Source organism: Hyperolius riggenbachi, chromosome 9 (assembly GCF_040937935.1).
Source record: "Hyperolius riggenbachi isolate aHypRig1 chromosome 9, aHypRig1.pri, whole genome shotgun sequence".
Classification (NCBI taxonomy): Eukaryota; Metazoa; Chordata; class Amphibia; order Anura; family Hyperoliidae; genus Hyperolius; species Hyperolius riggenbachi.
The window spans coordinates 224,315,079-224,342,707 of NC_090654.1; the positions used below are offsets into that span (position 1 = coordinate 224,315,079).

General features: G+C 47.1%; 1 protein-coding gene and 1 pseudogene across 1 annotated transcript in view; both read right to left on the reverse strand.

Moving 5' to 3' along the window:
- Positions 1–27,629, reverse strand: part of LOC137532976 (spectrin beta chain, erythrocytic-like) — a 564,120-nt gene that overhangs the window by 220,532 nt on the left and 315,959 nt on the right. The window lies entirely within an intron of this gene.
- Positions 319–27,037, reverse strand: LOC137532974 (glutathione peroxidase 2-like; annotated as a pseudogene).

The window sequence follows — 27,629 nt, forward strand, 5'->3', positions numbered from 1 at the left end:
AGTCCGGATGCACGTATCCATGGCCTGGAAAGCAGCCAAAAGACAAGTGGGACCCTACACTGGAAATGTTACATTGATGAGGATACAGAAAAACCTCTGGACCATTCAGGGCCTTCCCACTACTGAGGTAAGTATCTTTTATCCCCATTACTTTCACTCTAACTTCAGGTGTAAAACAGCAGGCAACAAACTCTGTCATGTTATTTGTATAACAAAAGTGAAGCCATATTGGGGAAGCCATGTGTAAAAAAACTAAGCGCACCCCATGACTCAATATTGTGTAGAACCGGCATTAGCAGCAACAAAATACACAAAGAATGCTGTTTTATGCACATTTATTGAGGCGTAATTACAAACGGTATTCAGACACTGTCCTGATACAACATTCTTGTACCCTTCCATAGAGATTTAAAAGAATACAGTCATCTAGTATGAGTCAAACATCTGAACACTCGTTACATTTTAATGAATGCATTGGGGCACACTGTAGATTGGAATGTAAATGTGTGGCTGAGTCTAGAGCTCTAATGCTTCAAAGAGTGAATCCACCAACAAGAAGAATGTCAGTTATAAGAGTCTAGTACATTAGTGAATCTCATTGCCTTCGTGTACTTCATTTGTGAGATTTACATCAGTGACAGTGAGACCTGGGCCCAATTCCACTACAAAAATGTTCGACCAAGAGACAAATCTCTCTCTTATCGAATCTGATAAGGGAGAGATCTGTCAGCTGCCCATACTCCACAGGTCGATTCCCGATCAATTTCATGCTGAAAACAATCCGGAATTGGCGTTGTGCACCGCATCCACCGACTCGCCGCCCCGATGCTGTGCCCCTTAAAGTGAACCTTAAGCCTAAAAAAAAAAAAATGAATTTTACTCACCTGGGGCTTCCCTCAGCCTCCTGCAGCTGATCGGTGCCCTCGCCGTGTCCCTCCGATCCTCCTGTCCTCGCTGGTGGCTACTTCCGGTTTCGCTGTCACCGAAAATTCACAATTGTGCGCAAAAATTCACGATTGCATGTGAAAACGCTAGTGCGGACTTGATATGAGTTATCACTGTTTAGTGAATCAAGCCCTACATGTGATGGACATGCAGGTCCTTCATCAGGTGTATACCTGATGAAGGACCTGCGCGTCCGTAACATGTAGTGTCTGTTCCGCAATACAAACTTTTTGCAGCCAGTGGTGTGCCGCCTCCTTTCTTACTTTGGTTGCACCTGGACCATTAGAGCAATCCAGTCGAGGCTTGGCACCGGCCTATACCCGGAAGTGCATTACCTGGGAGCTGTTTTATGTGGAATTCGTATTTGTATGAGACAGTGCCCAGTCCTTCCCATGTTTCTTCACCCTGAATTACTGAGTGCACGTCTTGTTGGAGCCATATTGTAAAGGAAAAGGCAGGTGAGAGCACATCAATCAGCTTTATAGTGGAGCAAAGCGATATTGGAGCCCGGGGCGGGTGCTTCCTCTGTACTTGTTTGGTGTTGTAGTGAAAAAACAATATTCAAATATTAATAAATATAACAATATTAAATATGAATTATAATAGCTCATATAACTAGGTGAATACATTAAGCTTTGGGATCACTATGTCGAAGCATCTAGCAAATTCAGAAGAGCAAAGCAATGGCAGTCTCTACCCTTTAGGTAGGTTTCTTTTAAAGTAACCCTGAATCAGGCAAACAAAAAGAATGAATGAAGCCCAGGGTGGGCTAGATTACCTTCAGAAGTGTTCTGGCGCTGCTCAATGTCCCCCATTTTTTGTCCCCAGTCCTCTAAAGTAGTGTTCTCCAACCCAGTCCTCAAGGCCCACCAACATGTTTTGTGGAAATCCACAGAGGTAGTTAATCAGCTCTGCTGAGACACTAATTACCTCACCTGTGCATGTTTGTGGTTTTCTGCAAAACGTGCACTGTTAGTGGGCCTTGAGGACAGGGTTGGGGAACTCTGCTCTAATTTTTTGGGGCGGAATGCTCCAGTCGAATATTTTCCAAGGAAGTTTCCCCTAGTGGCAGCAGGTGCTTCAGAACTGCTCAGGCCTGACCCACGCCTGCAAAGCAAAAGCGAAGCGCTCGTCTGCAAGTGCTTTCTTTCAACGCGCAAGCACAGTTTGAAACTCGCGTCTGCACAGTTCAGTATAGCTCTGTGACGCTTTGAGGAACATCCAGAAGGTGCGGGAGGTTACAAAGACCAGGGACAGGGAATGGGGGGGGGACTCTGAGGATAACGAGCAGCGCCAGGATACTTCTGAAAAGGTAATCTAACCCAACATGGGCTTCAATTGAAAGGTTTTTCCCCGATTCAGAGGTAATTTAACCACTTAAGGACCGGGCTGTCTGCAGAGTATCTGTGCTGTGTGGGCTCTCCAGCCCGCAGCACAGATCGTCATTACAGCAGGGCGATCAGACTTCCCCCTTTTTTTCCCCACTAGGGGGATGACCTGCTGGGGGGGGGGTCTGATCGCTGCCGCTCCGTGTGGCCGAGTGGGGGGCTCCTCAAAGCCCCCCTCCGCAGCGATATTGCGTGCTCCCTCCCCTTACCTCCCTCTCTCCCCCCCTATGAGCTGCGCAGGACGGATATCCGTCCTGCGCTGGATAGGATAGGCTTCAGCCTATCAAATGATGGCGACCCCGGCGAATCAGAGGCCGGGGATCGCCGATCTCCATCACGGTGCTGCTGCGCAGCTGCGCCGTATTGATGTAAACAGCGGGGATTTCTTTCCCCGCAGGTTTACATTATGCGTGCGAGCCACGATCGGCGGCTCGCACACTGTTCACGGAGTCTCCATGAACTGGCATGGAATCCACAAACGACCAGTCACCGCCTATCAGCGTTAGCTGGTCGTTAAATGGTTAAAGGACCTCTCCAGCGAAAAAAGTAAGTGCTCGAAATCTGACAGAACTGACAGGTTTTGGGCTAGTTCATCTCCACGTGGGAGATTCTCAGGGTTTTCTTTGTTTTCAAAAGCATTTCCTGAATGAGAGTTGTTAAGTCTAAAGGTGGCCATACATGGTACAACTTTTCTTTTTTTTTTGCCATTAGACAATTTAGTTCGATTATTCCGTTAGATCGAATATAAAGATTTTTCCAGCATGTCCGATCTGATTATTCTCGAAAAAATGGGATAATCATTCAAATTTCTTGATCGAAAAGAAAAATATTTTCAACTTTCATTTGATTCGATCATTTAGATCGAATTAGCGGGATAATCAACCGTTTTTCTTGTACCATGTATGGCCACCATAACTGACAAAATAGTAAGAAACCAGCCAGCCTCTCTAACGGCAGTTAGACTTGGCAACTGCTGTTCAAATAATGCTTAAAAAAAACCAAGGAAAACATTGAGAATCTCCCATGAGGAGATGGATTAGTCCAAAACCTGTTGGTCCTGATAGATAGTAACTGCTTACTTTTTCCCTGGAGTGTTCCTTTAGGATCACTGCATTACACAATTAGAGATGTCATCCAGTGTGTTGTTTTTCCATTTTTTCTTCTGAACTAGAATTTTTTCATGAGTATTTGACAGCTTGAGTAATGAAGCTATCAATTAAATAGCAATTCGCTCCAGGAATTTTATCAGCCCACATGCAAAATTCCAGCTTGGTCAAACATCTACAGGAAAAGCAAATTCTAGGTTCATCTGAAAGCACTTCCTGCAGCCTGACTTAATTAGGCTTCCCTCCAAGATATTTCCCTACTGAAATCTCCAAAGATGACATTATTTGGCAAGTTTTAGCAGCCTCTGGATATCAGGTTCTACACTGATAGTAGGGAAGGATTTACTGTAGCGCTTGAAAGGTTCTCCTTCTGGACCCACAAGAAACTTCTCAAAGTTCCAGGAGACATCAGATCTCTGGACGGGGCTCCATACGATATAGCGGGGATCAGTGATCAGGCCACAGGGCTCGTCATCGGGGGTAGGAAGTTTGTCCTTTAAGTAAGCAAAGACTGGATGAGTGTCCTTTCCATTCGCCTCACATTTTTGGAAGAGTGTGAAAACCGGTTCAAAGCCTTTTCCTGGCCGCACATACTTCAGTAAATTCAGAATTTCTTCGTTTTTACAGTTTTCCTGCAGATAAAAAGACAAATAAAAATCCTACTTTTTTTGTTTTAGTAGAGATATCACTGTCCAAGTCAATTCTCATTTCTAGGAAAGATGTTTGTTTGCATGTTACCCAGGGCCGGTACAATGGGGCCCCAGGGCAAAATAAACCTGGGGGGCCCCCCAACATATACCCCGGAACAAAAATCGGCATTAGGGGACCTTTTTTGCAGCTGGTATAGTCAGGGTGTGAAGCCCCAATCGGTCGGAGCTCCACATTCTGGCTACCCCAGCCTGCATGCAAGTTTCAGGAGGGGGGACCCCACATAATTTAAAAAAAAAAAAAAAATTCCCACACTCTAAACATAAAAAAAAATTAAGAAAATAGGAAAAAAATGCCAGGGATCTTCATACAGCCATATTGTGGCTGTATAGCGATCCCTGGCCAAAGCGCTGCGGCTGCGTATGGACCCCCTGGAAACCCCATCAGGAAATGTATTGCTCTTTCTTTTGATACATGTAAAATTACACTGCCGTTCGGTTTGCTACTAAAAGTTACATTTACCGCATTTAAAAGTATACTTTTTTCCTTCGAAACTTTAAAATCGATTTTCTCAAAAACTATAAGGTCTTTTTGAAAAATAGTTTTTTCCTCTTATTCCCAATGATATCCTTAACATATCCTGCAAATTTAGGGTTTCTAGCATTTAAGGTTGATTTGCTATTAACCATTAAAGTCGGCAGGTTTTTAAATGTGCATTTTTTTTCCATTGAAACTTTAACATCGATTTTCTCAAAAACTATAAGGCCGATTTGAAAATTTTTTTTCCTCTTGTAGCCACTGGGGGCCCCTACAAGCTCTGGGGCCCTGGGGCAGCTGCCTCCTTTGCCTCTATGGTAGCGCCGGCCCTGATGTTACCGACCATCTCTACACCTGACCCAAATGGTAAAACTATATATACATTTTTGTTTTCTCTGCATAAGGCAAACACTGTTCAGCTGAGTTAGAAAAAAAGACAATTGCAGGATCTAAGTTTAATTCTAAAAACTTGTGTTGGGAGTTAGGCCTGGAACCCACTAGAGCGCTTTTCTGATCGTTTATATGGCGCTTTGAATTGCTAGCAAGTTCACTAAACGCTTTGCCAATGTAAATAAATGTAACAAATTCCACAGTAGCGATTGCGATTAGCAAAATCGCAATCGCAGGACATGCAGAATTTTGGGAGCGTTTGCGCTTAAATAAGCGAAGGGTTGAAGCGCTGGCAAATCGCTCATGAATTGCTACACATAGCGATTTGTGTGTGATTAAATTAGAGCAAACTGTAAAAAAAATTATAATATTTTGAAAGGACCAATCAAAATTAAAATTGCTAATCGCTATCACAATCGCTTTCAAAAAACGTACACTTTTTAAAATTGCTCCCAAAATCACTGGAAACCGCTCATGAAATCGCTTACAAAATGATACTTAAAAATATTAGCGATTGCACTAGCAATTTGTGAATTGTAGTGGGTTACAGGCCTTAAATGTTTTCCTCTATCCCCCAACTGACCTCTCTCTCTTTCTATTTCTGTTAGTTCCAATGACTTGTCACAGACACAAGGGATAAAGCAGAGAAAGCTTTTTGGGCAAAAGATTAACAGAGGTAAAGATAGCAGTGCATCTCTCTGACCCTGCTATTTTCAAAAAGAGCAAAAGCAGAAATTAATGTCAGGCAGGAGTAGGGACACTTAGGCCCAGTGCACACCAAAACCGCTAGCAGATCCTCAAAACGCTAGAGGATTTCAGAGCGATTCTAGGCATGTTTAGAGACGTTTTCTAAACATGCCTAGCGTTTTTGGGAGCGTTTTTGTGTAGCAGATTACAAATATTGTTACAGTAAAAGCTGTTACTGAACAGCTTCTGTAACAAAAACGCCTGGAAAACCGCTCTGATCTAGCGTTTTCCAGAGCGGTTTGAGCTTTTCCTATACGTTACATTGAGGCAGAGACGCTTCTGCAAACCGCAAAAGGGCTGCAGGACCCACGTTTGCGGTTTGTTAAAAGCCGCAAACCGCCGGTGTGCACCATCCCATTGAAATACATTAGCCAAGCGTTTTCCAAGGCGGAAGCGGTTTGCAGATCGCTTCAAAAACCGCTCGGTGTGCACCAGGCCTTACAATGCTCTTTAACGATAGACATTCCACAGCATATTATGAACATTTATGGACAATACAGAATAAGAAATACATAAAATGGAAACGAACAGCTGAACCAAGTGAGAACGCAGTAGGAAGAATGGTGAAAACTGGGAGTACTTATGTGGCAGTTTTATATAAGATCTTGCCTGAAACCACAGGAGAAATAATACATTTTTGGCACAGTATTGGTCTTTTGGGTGTATTATAGTTAAAACTGATCTACAGAAAAATACGAATATACAGTAATAAATACAGCCCACATTCCATTTGCTACTGTTTGTAAAGCAAGCATTTCATACTTTTTTCAGTATAAAGTTGTGTCCACAGGACTCTGGCTTCTGTCTTTTTTTGACAATCCGTGTGGACTTTATTCTGACTGAAGCTTTGTACAAAGGTCATCCAGAAAGTTTGCCTTTATCTGCCACACAATGGGCCTGATTCACAAAGCGGTGCAAACACTTTGCACGCCTGTGAAAAGCCCTTTATCACGCCTAAACTAAGTTTAGGCGTGATCTCAAGTAACTCGCGCGGGAGTTACTTGTTTTGCATGCGCAATCGCGCTAGCAGCGCCCATTAAGCCCTATGGGACTTTGCGCGCGCGCCTGTGCGTTTTGCGATTAGCAGCTCAAAGCGGTGATAACTCTGCTAGTGCAAAGGTTATCACGCCTAAAGTCTTTTAGGCGTGATAACTGAGTTATCACCGCTTTGTGAAACAGGCCCAATGTATTCTGTGTAATGTAACTTGTATCTGTCAGTTTATCTCTTATAAACCTGCACCACATGATTGCAGAACCCCGCTACCCGTTGGTTCAGCAGCTTTACATCCCCAATTGCTCCAACTCATAGGTGAGAAGTGTGATACTGCTATAACAAAGGGCTTGAAAACCTTGTAAAACAATATGATAAATGCTTGAAATACCCCTGAATGGGGTAAAAAATACTGAATGAAGCCCACGGTGGGCTGGATTACCTCCTCCTCAGTTTCCTGATGTTTCTTGTTGTCTTCAGAGTCCCTCCCGGTCCCCGTGCCCAGCCCTCTTCTCTCCCCAGCATCCCGGAAGTTTCCCCCGAGCAGCATACCACCAGTTTCATACCACACATGCGCAGTTACTTTTGCCGTGCACATCCAGTTTGGAACTACCGTCTGAGCAGGTCTGAATCGCTCTGTGTCACTCTGGGGGACTTCTGGAAAAGCGGCGTTTTTTGCCGGTGGGTTTATCCCTGCTGATTTTCCTTGCCTACCTGCTTCTCGCCCGCTCTCCTGTTATGTTTCCCGCCCTGGCCCCTCCTCCGTGCATGCATATAGGTGACGTTAAGCGGATGGGTGGTGTTTGATGCTGTGATTGGTGCTAGTTAGATTAAAGGTTGGAGAGCATGACGGTGTAGCAGCCACACCCCTTGAGAAAGCCGGCGAAACGTCGGGGGAGAGCTGCTCGCCTTGTGCATGGGACGCCACGCCGCCCCGACCTCCGCCATCACTCACGCAGACCCGCTCCACCGGTCTCTACCCACCCGTCCACGTGGACACATTGATGGACACCGACGAGCAATCCCAGATTCTGATGCCACTAGCTGCAGATTGCAGGCCGCATCATACCACGCAAGTATACAGCACTTTGGGACGCTGAAATCATTGCCTTCTGGAATCGGGGAGTCCTCTTCCGCAATTGGTGAGACAAGCTTTACCATACCTGTTATGCATTTGAGCTATGGAATCGATGACATGTGTGGAGGCCATGCATGACTTGCCACTTTGAATCGATTGAGGCTGCTGATTGCTGTTGCATTTGCCAACTGGTGCTGGATATCTGCATTATTACATTGGATGCTCATACTGCTTTACTAACCTTGCTCGACCACCACAGTGACTGTCCATTCATACAATTATCCTATCCACTGGAAGGAATATTGCATTAACAAGAATAACTTGCTGCATGTTAGCCCTGCTTATCCCTCTGTCTCTCCTTTTGTTATGTCATGGCAAAACATTAGCCTTTACAGCTATACCCACTGCTGCTGAACCTGCCAGGTTCTGTCATAGGAACAGTCCATACAGTAGTTGCCAGCGTGTGATTGGTGTGTCAGTGTGGTTGCGGTTGTGTCGTGGCGGGGTGGCCATCCCATGTGGTTTTTATGTGTTTAACATTTTCACTTTTTCAAAAATTAATAAAATCAGTTATATTAGAGATATTGAGTTTGGTGTTTCATATCTGTTGGGCAGTACATGCTCCACCACGTATTTCACACGGCCATAATTGTGATTATGACTTCTGGAAAAGTATTCAATGGAGGGAACCCAAAAGACAAAGGGCAGCATCAGGAGTCTATGGAGGAGGTATCTAGCCCACCATGGGCATCATTCCAGAGCCAGTACAAGGTCCTCCAGCATCCAAGGCTGAGACACCAAAGTGTGCCCCTCCGTCCCTCCCACCCCAGCCGTCATACACTGATTGCCATTAGACTAAGAGGCTCTCTAGGGCCCCCAACACCTAGCTATTTGGCTTGCAGTCACTGCTATGTATCCCCTTTTCTTATTTCTCTCTTCAAAAACAATAGGGGAATGATAGCTGAGAGAATTGTGCGTCCCCTCCTACACTGCGCCCTGAGGCTGGAGCCTCCCTTGCCTCTGCCTCGGCGCGGCATTCATCCTACCCCCTTTTCCCCCCGATTCAGGGGTACTTTTAAGGACAAATAATCATAAAATACAGTGGGCCCGATCCAATTCACTTTTTCTCCTAACTTTTGTCCTAGGTGATATTTTCACACTTTATAAAAAAATGCCTTTAACCTCCTTGCCGGTTATCCCGAACTCAGTTCGGGGTAACCTGCGCAGGAGGATTTCTCAGGCCCCGCTGGGCCGATTTGCATAATTTTTTTTGTTACAAGCAGCTAGCACTTTGCTAGCTGCTTGTAACTTCCGATCGCCGCCGATCCGCCGCGCCGAGTCGCTCCCCCCTGCCCCAGACCCCTGCGCTGCCTGGCCAATCAGTGCCAGGCAGCGTTGAGGGGCAGATCGGAATTGAACCGGCAAGGAGGTTAAAGGGATACTGTAGGGGGGTCGGGGGAAAATGAGTTGAACTTACCTAGAGCTTCTAATGGTCCCCCACAGGCATCCTGTGCCCGTGCAGCCACTCACCGATGCTCCGGCCCCACCTCTGGTTCACTTCTGGAATTTCAGACTTTAAAGTCTGAAAACCACTGTGCCTGCGTTGCCGTGTCCTCGCTTCCCCTGATGTCACCAGGAATGTACGGCGCAGGCACAGACAATACTGGGCATGCGCAGTACCTTCCTGGTGACATCAGCGGCAGTGAGGACACGGCAACACAGGCGCAGTGGTTTTCAGACTTTAAAGTCTGAAATTCCAGAAGTGAACCAGAGGCGGGGCCGGAGCATTGGGGAGTGGCTGCGTGGGCACAGGATGTCTGTGGGGAACCATTAGAAGCCCCGGGTAACTTTAACTCATTTTCCCCCGACCCCCCTACAGTATCCCTTTAAGGCCATCAGCTAGCAGAAAAACTACTTTTTGGTACTGTATTAATTGCAGAGTGCTGAAAAGTTACTTTAAACAGAAGATGAAAAATTATCTCCTTAGGAGAAAAAGTGGATTAGATCAGGCACTGTGGCCCAAATGCAATTAACTTTTTCTCCTGGGTTTTCCTCCTAGGTGATATTTTTAAATTTGTAAAGAAAATGCATTTTAAGCCACCAGAAAACAAGAAAATACTCAAAATAATTTTGATAGTACTTTTTTGCCTCCTTTTTGGTGCTTTTTTAGTTGCAAAGTGCTGGAAAGTTATTTTTATTCAAAGATGAAAAATTATCTCCTAGGACAGGGGTCTGCAAACTTTTTCGTCGAAAGAGCCAAATATCACCATTTCAAAGAAAAAAAATTCTTTTGCAAGCCAAATTGCATTCAAAGACAGGATTCGGTTTAAACTACTAGCTACTAACATTAAAAAATCCAGATGATATAATAATAATAATCTTATATCATGACCAAAAACAATATTTCACATTAAAATAAAGAAAAAAGGCACATGTGGCCTAAACCCCCATCCAACCCCCTCCTCCCCCCCCCCCCCCACAACATGACATCTGGCCTCGATTCCACCCTCTCCACACACACTGCGTCACATGTGGCGTCTACTCCTCCCCCACAACATGACATGTGGCCTCTACTCCTTCCCCCCCACAACATGACATGTGGCTTCAATTCCACCCACACTGCGTGACATGTGGCCTCTACTCCTCCCCCCCCTCCCCCACAACATGACATGTGGCCTCTATTCTGCCCTCTCCACACACACTGCGTGACATGTGGCCAATACTCCTTCCCCCCCCCCACACAACATGACATGTGGCCTCTATTCCACCCTCTCCACACACACTGCGTGACATGTGGCCTCTACTCCTTCTTCCCCACAACATGACATGTGGCCTCTACTTCTTCTCCCCCACAACATGACATGTGGCCTCCATTCCACCCTCTACACACACTGCGTGACATGTGGCCTCTACTTCTTCTCCCCCACAACATGACATGTGGCCTCTACTTCTTCTCCCCCACAACATGACATGTGGCCTCCATTCCACCCTCTCCACACACACACACTGCGTGACATGTGGCCTCTACTCCTTCTCCCCCACAACATGACATGTGGCCTCAATTCCACCCTCTCCACACACACTGTGTGACATGTGGCCTCTACTCATTCTCCCCCACAACTTGATATGTGGCCTCTATTCCAACCTCTCCACACACACTGCGTGACATGTGGCCTCTACTCCTTCCCCCCACAACATGACATGTGGCCTCTATTCACCCCCCCACACACAGCATGGCATGTGGCCTCTATTCGCCCCCCCCCCACACACACACAGCATGACATGTGGCCTCTATTCGCCCCCCCACACACAGCATGACGTGGCCTTTACTCCCCCCCCCCCACACACACAACATGACATGTGGCCTCTGTTTCACCCTCTCTCCACACACACACACACACACACACCATGGCAGGTTGCCTTGATCCCCCCCCCCCCCCCCCCAATTCCCGACAATGTCACATGTGGCCTCAATTAAGAGCTCCACCACCTCCGCCTGACTGCTCGTTCCCCCAAAGGCAAATCCCTCATCATGTGGCCTTGATCTGCCAAGCACCCGCCGCCTCACAAGTTCCCAAAATGAAGTTGCAGGTCGCAGGCTCAGTCGGTCCTGTGTCCGATTGGCTGCACGCTCACTCCTCCTCCTGCTTGCATGCACTGTGCTCCACCTGGCAGCCTCGTCTCCGCTGATGTGACGTTAATTGCCATGGAGACGCGGCAAGGTGTACAGAGGAAATCTGTTACAGTGGACACAGCGCAGAAAGCCTGCGGAGATTAGGAGAGCACATGGGAAATGAGATTGGGGGAACCCGGGGAGCAAAAGAGCCGCACACAAGTGGCTAAAGAGCCACATGCGGCTCAAGAGCCGCAGATTCCGACCACTGTCCTAGGAGAAAACTCAGGTGAAAAAGTGAATTGCATATGGCCCTATGTCTGAAATATGATCGTCCTACTGGACAGGCCCTAAATAATACGGATAAAAGTTTATAAATGTTATTATTAAAATATGTATACACTAGAGAATGTCTGTATCATGACACCTCTATGAGTGTCTTCTGTGTCCTAAGTGATGACACATAAAGACCGAGGGGGGAGGTCCTTGCTGATCTCCCTCCACTCCTGTGAAAAATGCAGAGTGGGGTGTAGTTATCCCCCAAGGAGAAATAGACTGAGGCTAGAACGTGCTAGATGGAGAAGACATGACACAGCCTGTGCTACACAGCCCGTGCTACTGTGCATAGTGCTCTGTCAGCTGCATGGGTGGTCCTGCTATATTACTGTCTCCACACTAAAAGTAGCCATACACTGGTCGATTTGCCATCAGATTCGACCGACAGATAGATCCCTCTCTAATCGAATCTGATCAGAGAGGGATCGTATGGCTGCCTTTACTGCAAAAAGATTGTGAACCGATTTCAGCCTGAAACCGTTCACAATCTGTGGTGGTGGTGCTGCTGCCGCTCCCCGCCCCGCATACATTACCTGCTCCGCCGGCGCGACTCCCCCGGTCTCTGCTGTCTTCTTCTCCGCTCTGATCTGGTCTCCGGGTCCAGCAGGCTTCACTTCTTCCTGTCTGGGGGAAGTTTAAACAGTAGAGCGCCCTCTACTGTTTAAACTTCCTGCCGGGACAGGAAGTTCAGTGAAGCCAACAGGAGACCAGACCAGAGCAGAGAAGAAGACAGCGGAGACCTGGGGAGTCGCGCCGGTGGAGCAGGTAATGTATTGCAGCTGTATTGCGTCGGTCGTCGGGCATTTGAATGCCGCTAGCGACGCGCTCCCTACCCGCGGGCGATCGATGGTAATTTCCCGCACGGAGCGGTCGACGGGACAGATCTATTTCGGGACGAAATAGATCGAAATTTAGCGTTAACGTTAACGATTTGACAGCAGGTTCGAATCTGCTGTCGATCGGCGGGGAATCGGCCTAGTGTATGGCCAGCTTAACCATTGACTGGGTAGACAGACATATAACTTAAGGGGTCCTCATATCTATGTACACAGTGCCCACACACACACATGACCCTCAACATGTTTCACCCGAAGGGCTTCATCAGGAGGTGCAAAACAAAGGTGTTGTGCTATATACAGTATATACAATTCCCCAGCAAATCATAAAGTCCCCCAGCAGGATATATAGCCCAAATCAGAGCTCTGTTGTTCTTACGTATCACACACTATATACAGTATATTGCTGAAATGTCCACAGCAATGCGGATAGTGTGAACAAGGCTTTAATTGATTAAATTAAAAAGGCTGTTACTTTCCGGATGACCCTTATACATACTGTATATTAGATGTTTCTCAGGAGAGGTGGCTCAGACCACATCTAGCATGTGTACAGCAACCAACAATCCCTCTTGATGCGACAGTGAGCAATCTGCCTGGCAGATCATCTTAGCCAAGTGCAGGCTAGGGCATTGTTCTCCTCCTTACCCCAACTGCTTCTTCTGCCCTCCTCCCCCTCCCTTCCCCCTGCAACAGAACACATCACCAGCCAAGGGATTGGGTCCCGATCCCTGCTGTGCGACAGTCCTCATAGATGTTGTGTAGAAGGCGTCATCCCGCCGGTGCCGTAAGAGCCCTGCGCATGCGCGGTTCTTAAAAGTCTGAACTGCACATGTGCAAGGCTCTTATGGCGGCCGGCACGATGACGTGTGCACTGGTGACTTCACCCAAAGTCAGCGCATTACCGGAGCCACCAGCAGGACAGCGGAGGGGGCCAGGAGGATGCTGGGGGACCTTGCGTGCTACTGTGGGCTGGAAGAAGCCCCAGGTAAGTCTGGTTTACTTTTTTCAGAGACTGCTCAATATCCCTTTCATAAAAAATGTTTTATTTGAAAATTAAGTGTGATTAAAATAGTTTATTTCTCCTAGTCTTTGAGTTTCTGCAAAACAAAATACAAAATATTTAAACACTGGAGGTTAACCCTTTTGTGCTCCTAGTACACCAGAAAGGAAACACGGCAGGGTTTTTGTAAGATTTCAGTTGTAACAAAGAAATGTTTTTCTTTACAGTTATTATGCTGTTGCTTATCTCCTTAGGCTGCTTGCACACCAAGACGTTACAGGCGCACGTTAGTGCGCCTGTAACGCTCCCCCAACGCACAGCAATGTAACACAAGTGGGCTGTTCACACAGCCCACGTTGCGTTACATGTAACGCTGCACGTTCTGTGCAAAGTGCAGCATGCTACGGCGTTGGAGCGGCTATAGCCGCGTTAGACTGTTTGCACATGCGCAGTGGGGGGCGGAGAGGAGGCGGGGAGAGCCAGCTACAGTAGCCGCGCACATGGCTACTTAATATTCACTGCACTGGCGGGCGCTGATTGGCCGGCGGGACCACGTGATGCGGAGTGTCTCGCTCCGCATCACGTGGTCCCGCTGGCCAATCAGCGCCACTCTGGGAGATATTATGGGCATCGAGCAGCCTAACGCGGCTCACTCTACCGTCGGCTTTTGCAGCACCATACGTTGTGTTAGGTGCACGTTATGCGACCTTAACGTGCCACCTAACACAACGTCTTGGTGTGCAAGAAGCCTTATAGCAGAGAGGAAGCTGTGAGTTTAGGTCCGCTTTAAAATCTGATAGGACCAACAGGTTTTGGACTAGTCCATCTCCTCACGATGGAGTCTCAGGGTTTCCTTTGTTTTCAAAAGCATTTGCTAAACGCCCATCATTAAGTCTAACTGCCAAAATAGTGTGCAAGCGAGTAGGGAGGCTGGCTGGTATCTTACTTTCCTAATGCCTCCATGGCAGCACTAATGGGTGGTGGCTCCGCCCCCCCGCCCCCATAGGACAGGTATCTAGTTAAATTGAGGTAAGCTATTTTGGCAGTTAGGGTTAGCAACTGCCATTTAGGAAATTCTTTTAACCCTCTGGGCGATACAATTATATCGCCCAGGAGGGGGCGCAGCACTTTTTAAAAATTTTTTTATTTTTTAAATCATGTAGCGAGCCCTGGGCTCGCTACATGATAGCCGCAGCGCAGCTTCATCCCCCCACCCACTCCGATCGCCTTCGGCGATCAGAGTAAGCAGGAAATCCCGTTCAGAACGGGATTTCCTGCTGGGCTTCCCCGGTCGCCATGGCGACAGGGCGGGATGACGTCACCGACGTCATGGACGTCGTGACATCAGAGGGAGTCCCGATCCACCCCTCAGCGCTGCCTGGCACTGATTGGCCAGGCTGCGCAAGGGGTCGGGGAGGGGGGGGGCTGCGCGGCCACAGCGGGTAGCGGCGGATAGGCGGCGAGCGGCGGCGAGCGGAAGTTACACGCAGCTAGCGAAGTGCTAGCTGCGTGTAACAAAAAAAAATTATGCAAATCGGCCCACCAGGGCCTGAGAACTCCTCCTGCGCGACATACCCCGAGCTCAGCTCGGGATTATCGCCCAGGAGGTTAAAAACAAAGAAAACCCTGAGAATCCGCAATGACGAGGTAGACTAGTCCAAAACTTGTTGGTTCTGAAAAATTTTAACTGCTTACTTTTTCACTATAGTGGTCCTTTAAAAATGGTAGTTTGATAACAACCGTGAAGGTCAGGATGCACTGCTGCATTGCTGTGCTTATTTCAGTAATGTGTCTGACTCTCTTGTGCCGTGCAGCAGTGTGTTCTGACAATAAACTGCTGCATGCATGTCTGTGCCAACACACTGCTGTCTCATTTCAATTAATACTGCAATGCAGAGCAACACACGTGCCATACATTTTTGTAAAGAGAAGTAAGTGGTTGGCACTCCAAAAAATTGGTACAGAAAGATCTGTAAATTCATGCTGCAATTAATATACTCCAGCGTTGCAAAGCAACAAAGTACCTCTTTATCAAGAAAAAACAGTGCATGTTCATCTGAAAAACAACTCAGCAACAATAAAGCACCACAATGCATAATAAATAAATACATTTGAAGTAAACCAAGAAAAAGAGAGTCACCATCGTGGAGGAACATGAGTACCAAGCACTGTAGAGAATGTGTTGACAAGTTTCAAAGGTGGCTAAAAGTGCTGCTAGCCTGCAAAGAAAACCACAATGAAAGTTGAAGCCAATAAATGGGTCATTAGACTTGGGAGCAAGATAGGAAGATAAAATGCCAACATAGGCTTTTTCTTCCACTCCCTCTTCACAGTTATGCATATCTGACACCTGTGACTGTTTCATCTAGTTTTGGACTTAATAGAGATTGCCACTTTTAAATTGTGCAAATCATGATGCAAATCTATCCCCAAAACATAAAATGTGGTAGCAAATCAACATTCAACATTGAGGACCTCAAGGCTTGTGTTTGCAAAACAAATAAAATAGGAAAGGAAGAAGGAAACAGTTGGAAAAGGATAGTTGGAAAATGGCAGTTGAAAAAAACAGTTGAAATTTGGCAGTTGGAAAATTACAAAATTATTTTAAAATGGCAGTTGAAAAATGACAGTTGGAGAATAAGTGTTAAAAACAGTTGAAATTTGGCAGCTGGAAATGGCAGTTGGAAAATGACAGTTTAAAAACAGTTGAAATTTGACAGTTAGAAAATGGCAGTTGAAAAATGGCAGTTGGAAAATGACAGTTGAAAAACAGTTCAAATTTGACAGTTGGAAAATGGCAGTTGAAAAATGACAGTTGGAAAATGACAGTTGAAAAATGGCAGCTGTAAAATTACAGTTAAAAACAGCAGTTGGAAATTGGCAGTTGAAAAATAGCAGTTGGAAAATGGCAGTTGAAAATGGCAGTTGAAAAATGACAGTTAACATTTGGCAGTTGGAAAATGGCAGTTGGAAAATAACAGTTAAAAACAACAGTTGAAATTTGGCAGTTGGAAAATGGCAGTTGGAAAATGGCAGTTGGAAAATGACAGTTAACATTTGGCAGTTGGAAAATGGCAGTTGGAAAATGACAGTTTAAAACAGCAGTTGGAAATTGGCAGTTGAAAAATGGCAGTTGAAATTTGACGGTTGAAAAATGGCAGTTGGAAAATGGCATTTGAAAAATGGCAGTTGGAAAATGACAGTTAACATTTGGCAGTTGGAGAATGACAGTTAAAAACAACAGTTGGAATATGACAGTTGGAAAATGGCAGTTGGAAAATGACAGTTAACATTTGGCAGTTGGAAAATGACAGTTGGAAAATGACAGTTTAAAACAGCAGTTGGAAATTGGCAGGTGAAAAATGGCAGTTGAAATTTGATAGTTGAAAAATGGCAGTTGGAAAATGGCAGTTGGAAAATGACAGTTAACATTTGGCAGTTGGAGAATGACAGTTAAAAAAAAACAGTTGAAATTTGGCAGTTGGAAAATGACAGTTGGAAAATGACAGTTGACAGGCCATTTTCCAACTGCCATATTCCAACTTCCATATTCCAATTGTCGTTTTTCAACTGCCATTTTCCACATGTAATTTTTCAACTGTGATTTTCCAACTATAATTTTTGAACTGTCAAATTTCAACTGTAATTTTTCAACTGCCAAATTTCAACAGTTTTTCAACTGCCATTTTCTAACTGTCTTTTTTAAACTTTCATTTTCCAACTGTCAAATTTCAACTGTTTAAAGGACCACTACTGTGAAAAAAAAGTGAGCTGTCAAAGGAGAATTTAAGTGAGAGGTATATGGAGGCTGCCATGTTTATTTTATTTTAAGCAATACCAATTGCCTGGCAGCCCTGCTGATCCTCTGCCTCTAATACTATTAGCCATAGCCCCTGAACAAGCATGCAGCAGATCAGGTGTTTCAGACTTTAAAGTCAGATCTGACAAGACTAGCTGCATGCTTGTTTCTGGTGTTATTCAGATACTTCTGCAGAGAAATAGACCAGCAGGGCTGCCAGGCAACTAGTATTGATTGAAAGGAAATAAATATGGCAGCCTCCGTATACCTCTTACTTCAGTTCCCCTTTAAGCAATGCCAGTTACCTGGCTATCATGCTGATCCTCTGCCTCTAATTCTTTTAACCACAGCCCCTGAACAAGCACATGCAGATCAGGTGTTTCTGACATTATTGTCATAGTTTAAAAGGAAACAAATATGGCAGCCACCGTATTCTTCTCACATCCGTTGCCCTTTAAAGAAGACCTAAACTAAAGCACTGCAGTCAAGGAAAACAAATATAGTTTCTGAGAACGAGTGTGGTGTGTGTGTCTAGAGCAGGGCTTTTCAACCTGTTCACTAATTCTACCACTTTTATCACCTAAAAAGCACAACCAGTGTGTCTGCACAATAGATTGGACGTGATTGGGCTGCTGGAGCCTGAATGGAGAGCAGCTGCTGCGCATGCGCACACACTAACAAGGAGAGCTTTGGGGCTCCCAGCAGTGGATCCCATCTACTGAGGAGGAAGGGGGAAACCTCTTTAGGATACAAAGGCCCCCTCCCTGAGGTAATTATTCACCCCCCCCCCCCCGGGCACTTTTTTCTTACAGGTACACTTTAAGAAAAGAGGGCATATGGGAGGGGAAAAGTAGGAGGCATTGGTGGGAAAAAAAGACTACAATTAGATCAATCTGCAGGTAGATTGCCAATATAGGTAGCCTTGCAAGTTCCTTCCCCCCACCCCCGCTCAATTATAGGTAGCCTAGTCCAACCACCAGAGAGCTGAGAGCTAGGCAGTGACTCACCACAAACCTCGGCTCCCCGCTTGCTCACTCCTTGCTGTGCTGCCCTGCGAGATATATATATCATATATATCAAGCATATAGCAGCATAGAGTGCGCTATTGTGGCTGGAAACGCGAAGAATCACTCGCGTTCCCAGCCTGTCGGCTCCTGACGGCGAAACCGGAAGTGGCTGCCGGCGGGGACAGGAGGATCAAAGGGACATGGCGAGGGCACCGGACAGCTGCAGGGGCAAGCCCCAGGTGAGTAAAACTCATGTCAATCACCGGCCCACGTGGCGGTGATTGACAGTGCCGCTCGTGCAGGCGCAGTACAGAGCGACCTGGAGGTCGCTCTGACGTCATCGCCGGGGACCGGGACGGAGCTACGGCGAACGGCTGCGCGCAGAGGTGCGGCGAGGGAGGTCCTGGGAGCTTGGGGCTGGAGGAAGCCCCCGGTAAGTAGCCTTTATTTACTTTAGAATGCCCGGATAACTCCTTTAAGGTGCGTACACACGCCTGATTCTTTCAAACAACGGGTCATCAGACCCACCCGCGGGGCGGCCATTCTGACGACAGTATCCTTGTGTGTACAGTGTGTGTACAGTCTGTCGCCAGGCTGATAAGGCTGGCTTTGACCGATCCGCCGAGTGGATCAGTCAAAACCAGCCTCATCAGCCTGCCGACAGACTGTACTCACGGGCAAACTGTCATCAGAACGGCCACCCCGCGGGCAGGTCGGACAACCCGTCGTTTGAATTAATCAGGCGTTTACTGCTTATTACCTGTATAGGGCTTGATTCACAAAAGAGTGCTAACTGTTAACATGGCCGTTTTCGCGCGAATTTTCGCATTGCACGCGATCGCGAATTTTCACGCTAAACGATAACGGTTTCGCGCGCAAACGCGAATTTTCGCGCGAAAACGATATTGATTTTGCGTAAAATTCACGTTTGCGCGCGAAAACATTATCGTTTCGCGTGAAAATTCGCAATCGCGCGCAATGCGAAAATTCGCCCGAAAACGGCCGTGCTAACAGTTAGCACTCTTTTGTGAATCAAGCCCATAGTGTTTTCTGTAACCCCTATTATCAATGGCTGTAACCTAGTTTATTGTACAGCGTTGCATAATATATTAGCGCTTTATAAATCCACGGCAGCAGGAAAAGAGGGTGCCGGCGGCTAATGAACAAAAAGGGCGCCGCCATAGGCTCTAATGCATTTATCGTTAATATGGCGCCCAAAAACATTAGAATATTAACGTTTTTGAACTATGTTATCGTTTAAGAAACATGCAATGTTATAGTTTTTGTCATAGTATATCGTTTGCATGAACAGATTTTAGGTTATCAAATATGTTATCGTTTCTATGTTTGTAAGGGTGTTTGTGCAATGGGGGTGGTTAGGGTTCTGTTTCCACCGGGGGGGGGGGGGGGGGAGGGAGTGGTGGTTAGGGTCAGCCACCACCACCAGGGGGTGATTAGGGTTAGGCACCACCAGGGAGGTCTTAGGGTTAGGCACCACCAGGGGGGAGGGGGGTTAGCCACCACCACCAGGGGGTGATTAGGATTAGGCACCACCAGGGAGGTCTTAGGGTTAGGCACCACCAGGGGGGAGGGGGAGTTAGGCACCAACGGGGGGGGGGGGGGGGTTAGGGTTAGACACCACAAGGAGAGAGTTCTGTGTGAGTGTGAGAGTAGGGGTAATTTAGAATCAGAATCATTTTATTTTCGCCAAGCACGACTGGGTCGTGCTCGGAATTGGTTTTGGCACAAAAACAGGGCTTAAAACAGGAAAGGACACGCAGTAGAGATACAAGGAAAAACATGGTAGCATACATTTGGCAAAAGCAATACAGTAATTACATACGAAAAAACAATTCCACAAGGAGATGCGGGGTTTTGGTAGTGCAGACATAGTTAAAACTAGGGATGGGACGAATCCACAATTTCTTCGAATCCGAATCCGGATCCGAATCTAAAAAGGTTCTCGAATATCTCGAACCTTTCGAATCCCGAATCTAACGAATCCTGCACATACGAATTGTGCGATCCGTGGTATAGTTGCCCGCAGTATAGGTAGCGAGGTAAAGGTGCCTTCAGTATAGCTAGCTAGGTATGGGTGCCTTCAATATTGGTAGCTTTCAGTATAGGTAGCAAGGTATATGGGCCTTTAGTATAGGTAGAAAGGTATATGGGCCTTCAGTATAGGTAGCAGGGTATATAGGCCTTCAGTATAGGTAGCAGGGTATATGTGCCTTCAGTATAGGTAGCAGGGTATATGTGCCTTCAGTATAGGTAGCAGGGTATATGGGCCTTCAGTATAGGTAGCAGGGTATATGGGCCTTCAGTATAGGTAGCAGGGTATAGGGGCCTTCAGTATAGATAGCAGGGTATATGTGCCTTCAGTATAGGTAGCAGGGTATATAGGCCTTCAGTATAGGTAGCAAGGTATATGTGCCTTCAGTATAGGTAGCAGGGTATATGGGCCTTCAGTATAGGTAGCAGGGTATATGGGCCTTCAGTATAGGTAGCAGGGTATATGGGCCTTCAGTATAGGTAGCAGGGTATATGGGCCTTCAGTATAGGTAGCAGGGTATATGGGCCTTCAGTATAGGTAGCAGGGTATATAGGCCTTCAGTATAGGTAGCAGGGTATAGGGGCCTTCAGTATAGGTAGCAGGGTATATGGGCCTTCAGTATAGGTAGCAGGGTATATAGAGGCCTTAAGTATAGGTAGGTATGTAGGTAGGTATAGGGGCCTTTAGGTAGGTAAAGGGACCTTCAGTATAGGTAGCAGGGTATAGGGCCTTCAGTATAGGTAACAGGGTATATAGAGGCCTTAAGTATAGGTAGGTATGTAGGTAGGTATAGGGGCCTTTAGGTAGGTAAAGGGACCTTCAGTATAGGTAGCAGGGTATAGGGCCTTAAGTATAGGTAGGTATGTAGGTAGGTAGGTATAGGGGCCTTTAGGTAGGTAGGTATAGGGGCCTTTAGGTAGGTAGGTAGGTACGTATAGGGGGCCTTTAGGTAGGTATAGTGGCCTGTAGGTAGGTAGGTAAGTATAGTGGCCGGTAGGTAGGTATAGTGTCCTGTAGGTAGGTAGGTAGTTAAAGGGACCTTCAGTATATGTAGCAGGGTATAGGGCCTTAAGTATAGGTAGGTATGTAGGTAGGTAGGTATAGGGGCCTTTAGGTAGGTAGGTATAGGGGCCTTTAGGTAGGTAGGCACGTATAGGGGGCCTTTAAGTAGGTAGGTAGGTATAGAGGCCTGTAGGTAGGTATAGGGGCCTTTAGGTAGGTAGGTAAGTATAGGGGCCTTTAGGTAGGTAGGTAGGTAGGTACGTATAGGGGGCCTTTAGGTAGGTATAGTGGCCTGTAGGTAGGTAGGTATAGTGGCTGGTAGGTAGGTAGGTATAGTGTCCTGTAGGTAGGTAGGTAGTTAAAGGGACCTTCAGTATAGGTAGCAGGGTATAAGGCCTTAAGTATAGGTAGGTATGTAGGTAGGTAGGTATAGAGGCCTTTAGGTAGGTAGGTATAGGGGCCTTTAGGTAGGTAGGCACGTATAGGGGGCCTTTAGGTAGGTAGGTATAGAGGCCTTTAGGTAGGTATAGGGGCCTTTAGGTAGGTAGGTACATATAGGGGGCCTTTAGGTAGGTATAGGGGCCTGTAGGTAGGTAGGTATAGTGGTAGGTAGGTAGTATAGGGGGCCTTTAGGTAGGTATAGGGGCCTGTAGGTAGGTAGGTATAGTGCCCGGTAGGTAGGTAGGTAGGTACGTATAGGGGGCCTTTAGGTAGGTATAGTGGCAGGTAGGTAGGTAAAGTGGTAGGTAGGTAGGTAGGTAGGTAGGTAGGTAGGTAGATAGGTAGGTAGGTAGATAGGTAGGTAGGTAGATAGGTAGGTAGGTAGGTAGGTAGGTAGGTAGGTAGGTAGGTAGGTGTCGCTTCCCCCCCCCCCCGTGCCTCCTCCGCTCACCCCCATGGCCTCCTCCGTCCCCCGTGCCTCCTCGCTCACCCCTGCGTCAAGTCAACTCACATGTCCAGTGGAGCGCAGACAGAGCGGCAGACCTCGTCCTTACTTCTCGGTTCCCTCTAGTGGCCGGACCGGCTTTTACTGATGACGTCATTGTAAAAGCCGTCACTAGAGGGAACCAGGAAGTCAGCGAGAGGTCTGCCGCTCTGTCTGCGCTCCACTGGACGGGTGAGTTGATACAAAGTATGCGGGCGGCCGGGCGGAGGAGGCGCGGGGCGGTCGGAGGAGGCGCGGGTCGGAGGAGGACGAGTGCGAGCGGCGGATGCGCGGCGATGCAGCGTCGGGATTCGGCGGATTCGTAAAGTGGAAAATGGCGTCGGGATTCGAATCCACGAATCTCGAATATTTCCCAATATTCGAGGGATTCGTGGATTCGCCGGATTCGTCGTCCCATCTCTAGTTAAAACTGACAATTCTGGCTAGTAGTGGGAGATCGGTTTATGGAGAGGGGGAGGAGGTGATGGTAGTGAGAGATGGGAGTTGGTCAAGAGAGTTCAGTGATTTAACCACAGAAGGGAAGAAGCTATTCTTGTGTCTTGTGGTCCTTGTGTAGATGGACCGATACCTCTGGCCTGAACGGAGCCGCCTGAAAAAGCGGGAGCCCGGGTGTGACGGATCACTTGCGATCCGCGAAGCTCTGGAGCGCAGTCTGGTGTTGTAGAGGAGGTCCAGAGGGGGAAGTGGTTTTCCAATAATTCTCTCTGCTGAACTGATGACTCTTTGTAGTTTCTGTCTGTCGCTGGCAGAAGAGCTTGTGTACCAGACCAGGATGGAAGAACAGAGAACAGATTCAATTGTGGCTGAGTAGAAGCTTGTCGGAAGTTTCTGGTCCATACCGAACTTCCTCAGTTGGCGAAGGAAGAAAAGTCGCTGCTGGGCTTTCCTCTGGGTAGAGGTGGTGTTGGCCTTCCACTTCAGGTTGCTGGAGATGGTTGTGCCCAGGAGACGAGCACAAGGAACTCTTGCGACTTCTGTGTTGTCGATGTGGATTGGGGGTGGAGTGGGGCCCCGCTTTCTAAAGTCGATGATCATCTCAGCGGTTTTTGTGGTGTTAAGGACCAGTCCATTTTATTTACACCAGTTGCAAATACTTTCAACCTGATGCCGGTACGCCTGCTCGTCATTATCGGTAATAAGGCCAACAATGGTGGTGTCATCGGCGAATTTGATGACTTTGACAGAGCTTTCAGTGGATCTGCAATTGTCTGTATACAGGGAGAACAGGATCGGTGACAGGACGCAGCCTTGTGGAGCCCCTGTGTTAGTGGTCTTTGGTTGAGAGAGGATAGCGCCTAGCTTGACTACCTGGGATCTGTTTGTGAGGAAGTCGGTGATCCACAGGCGCAAGGTGGGGTGGACTTCCAGTGCAGCCAGGTTCTCCTGAAGTATTTGGGGGCTGATGGTGTTAAACGCTGAGCTAAAGTCAAGGAGAAGGATCCTGGCATATGAGTTCGGTCTGTCCAGGTGCTCATAAACTGACTCCAGGCAGATGTTAATAGCGTCGTCGGTGGACCTGTTCGCTCTGTATGCAAACTGATGCGGGTCCATCAGAGGCTCAATGGGGACTCTTAGGAGGGGCATGACCATGCTTTCAAAAGCTTTCATAATGACGGATGTGAGAGCCACGGGTCTGAAGTTGTTAAGGTCTGTGACTCCCTGCTTTTTGGGGACAGGGATGATGGTTGACCTCTTGAAGCATGCAGGGACTTTGCCTTCCTGAAGGGATCTGGTAAAGATGGAGGAGAGAGTAGGAGCTAGCTGTTGTGCACAGGTTTTTAGGCATGCTGGTGACACTCTGTCTGGGCCTGAGGCTTTCCTAGCATTTAGTCTTGACAGGTGTCGCAGAATGTCGCTCTCGTTCACCCTCAGAGAGTGTGGATTTGGACCTAGAACAGGCGGCTTTGGGGGCCCTGCTTGGTTTTCAAATCTGCAGTAAAAATCGCTGAGGTTCTCGACGAGCTCAGTACTGGGAGTTGCATGTTGAGGGGGGGGGGGCTTATAGTTGGTGACGACCTTAAGCCCCTTCCATACGGCTCGTGAGTCATGGATACCCGCCTTGTACGCAGCTTCTTTGCATCTCCGCAGAAGACGTAGTTTTTTGGTGAACCACGGTTTGTCGTTTGGATAAAGCTTAAAGGTTTTTGTTGGTACACATTGGTCTTCACAGAAGCTGATGTATGAAGATACGTTATCCGCCCACTCGTCCAGGTTTGGTGCTTCCAGGGCCTCCCAGTCTGTACAGTCGAAGCAGGCTTGAAGTTGTAGCTTAGCCTCACTTGACCAAACTTTGGTGGACTTCAGGACTGGTTTTGCAGTTTCCAGGCGCCTCTTGTGGGTGGGTATCAGGTGGATGAGGCAGTGATCAGATGAGCCTAGTGCTGCCCAAGGAATGGCCTTGTACGCATCTTTCAGGACCGTGTAGCAGTGGTCGAGAGTGTTAGCGTTTCTAGTGAGGCAGGTGACATGCTGATGGAAGTGTGGCAGCTCCTGGTGAAGGTTGGCCCTGTTGAAGTCCCCTATTATAATGAACAGAGTCTGGGAGGGACGACTCCCATTGCGTAACAGTGTCGCTGAGAACGCGCAGGGCAGATTTGACCTCGGCATCTGGGGGAATATACACGCCAACAAGAACGTAAGAGGTGAACTCCCTGGGCGAGTATTGTGGCCTGCAGTTTACAAGAAGAAGCTCAAGTTCCGGGGAGCATATTTTGGCAATTATGGAGGTATTTGAGCACCAGGTGGAGTTGATGTAAAAGCAGATGCCACCACTCTTTCTTTTCCCAGAGAGGATGCTGTCGCGGTCTGCTCGGATGAGGCTGAAGCCTGGAAGGTGAAGGGCGCTATCAGGGATGTCGTTGTGGAGCCACGTTTCTGTGAAGCAGAAAACTGGAGTGTTGTTGTCAAGTTCTCTCTTGTTGCTGAGGAGCTGCAGTTCGTCCAGCTTGTTTGGGAGGGAGCGGACGTTTGCTAGGAGGACTGCGGGGATGGCTGACCGCAGACCTTTCCTCCTTAGCCTCACTCTGGCACCAGCTCGACATCCTCTTCTCCGCTGGCCCTTACTGGGCCTTTGCGCAGGGGCAGTGATTACCTGCACATGGCTCCAGACAGAGTCATATAGGAGTCTGCCATCTGGGAGCGGGTCTGCGTTTTTTTCCCATTTGAGGAGCTGCGACCTGGTGAAGGAGGTATGAGAGGGAAAAGGTGCTGCTGGAGGCATGGATGTAATTTCTGGCTCACCATCACCGAGGGCATAAAGCAGTGATGTCAGAGCAGAAAACTGTCTATCTTTAGGTTCTACACTGCAATGTAGAACCTGTGCAGAAGTCAACCGGGTAGTGCAATACAGTCCATCACAGTGAGCAATGCAATACAGTTCATTCACTCAGGCAGTGCAAAACAGTCTATCGCAAAAACAGTCTATCACAAAGCAGTGCAAAAACCGGTTCGTCACATGAGCGGTGCGGGATTGTCCATCACATGACCAGTGTAGAACATTCCATCACAAGAGCAGTGCCAGACAGGCCATCGCATGTGCAGTGCAGAACATTCCTTTCACATGAGCCTTGCAGTCGTCACATGGCCAGTGCAATACAGGCCTTCCCCGTGGCCAGCGCAGTACAGTCCGTCCCAGGAACAGTGCAATACAGTATAATACGTCACCGCGAGCTGTGCCGTACAGTCCACTACATGTGCAGTGCAATACAGCAGTGCGGTACAGATTACCACATGAGCAGTGCGATACAGCCTGCCACGTGAGCAGTGCAAAAATTTTATAAGTTAACATATTTTTGTTTTCATCTCCAGGCTGTTTTAAAATGGTATTTATCGTTAACCAATTTCATTAACAATGTTTATTGTTATTGAGGTTTTGTTATCCACGATCCAGGCCCTTTTTTTCCTGGCGCCCTTTTTTCATGCACCCAAAATCCACTTAATCCTCTATAATAAAACCCTAATGTCTCTGCGTCCCATGTCCCTGTGTGTGTGTGTGTGTTTTTGTACTTCGCATGTGCAGGGAGGGACAGAGAGACACTGAAGGGGAGGAAGGGGGCGGGAGTGTGTGAGAGTGCGCGCACGGTGGACGTGTGCGGCGGGTTGCGCGTGTGTGGACTTGCAAGTGCGCGCAGGCGCACGGTGACAGACCTAGCCCGTTTTTTAAACGGGCTAAGGTCTCTAGTAATAATAATAATAGGTCAGTATAAATAGGCAATTTGAGCACTACATAGTACAGAAACTCTTCCTGGTGTCTTCTGTGTTTACCTGAAGCAGTCACACATTCTTTGCATGTCACTGAGTGAATGATGCAAGCACTTGGAACCTCAGGTGAATGTTTACAGAACAGCTTACCTGATAGCCAAACTGATTGCATGGAAATCCCAGCACGACAAGCCGGTGTGGATACCGGTTCTGCAGCTCGTTCAGCTGGGTGTAATCCCTGACCGTTGTGTCTCAAAGCGAAGCAACATTTTCTATCAAAACGACTCTTCCTCTGAACACATTGAAGTCCACCTTCTCTCCCTGGAGGTTGGTGCCATGCAGATCATAGAAGGATTTCGCTATGAACGCCATGGTTTACTTCAGCTGTGCTGACAAGGTCTCTAGAGGGAATGCTCGCTTGAGGCCTTTTATCCAGGGATCATGTGACCGGCTGGCGCTAATGTTATTATGTAATGAATACTTTGCAGAAAGTGGATATCTGAGTGTCACAGATACTCCCAGAACATTTCCGAGATAAAGCTGTTGTATTGGTTCTGTCTCTGGCTGCGCTTCATAAAAGATGCAGAGGCCTGGGCAGTCTCACAGTAATAGCCTGCATCCAATTTACAGGCTGTATCTGTACACTGATCATATATACTGTATATATATATATATATATATATATATATATATATACATATACATACATCAGATAAAAAGGCAAAAGATATACTGTACACGCACGCACGCACGCACGCGCACACACACACACACACACACACACACACACACACTACCAGTACACAATATATAATAAAGAGCAAATGATTTCCTTTTTTTAGTATTCTAATACTAAATGATGGTCTAATACTTATGATGGTTTCAGGGGGTACTTGGGCTTGATATACTTAACCAAGAATAACAAATTTAGAGTTTTAGAAAATTATAAATTGTATTTAAACAACACCAAATTAGTATTTTAGCTAATTAAAAGCAATAGTAAA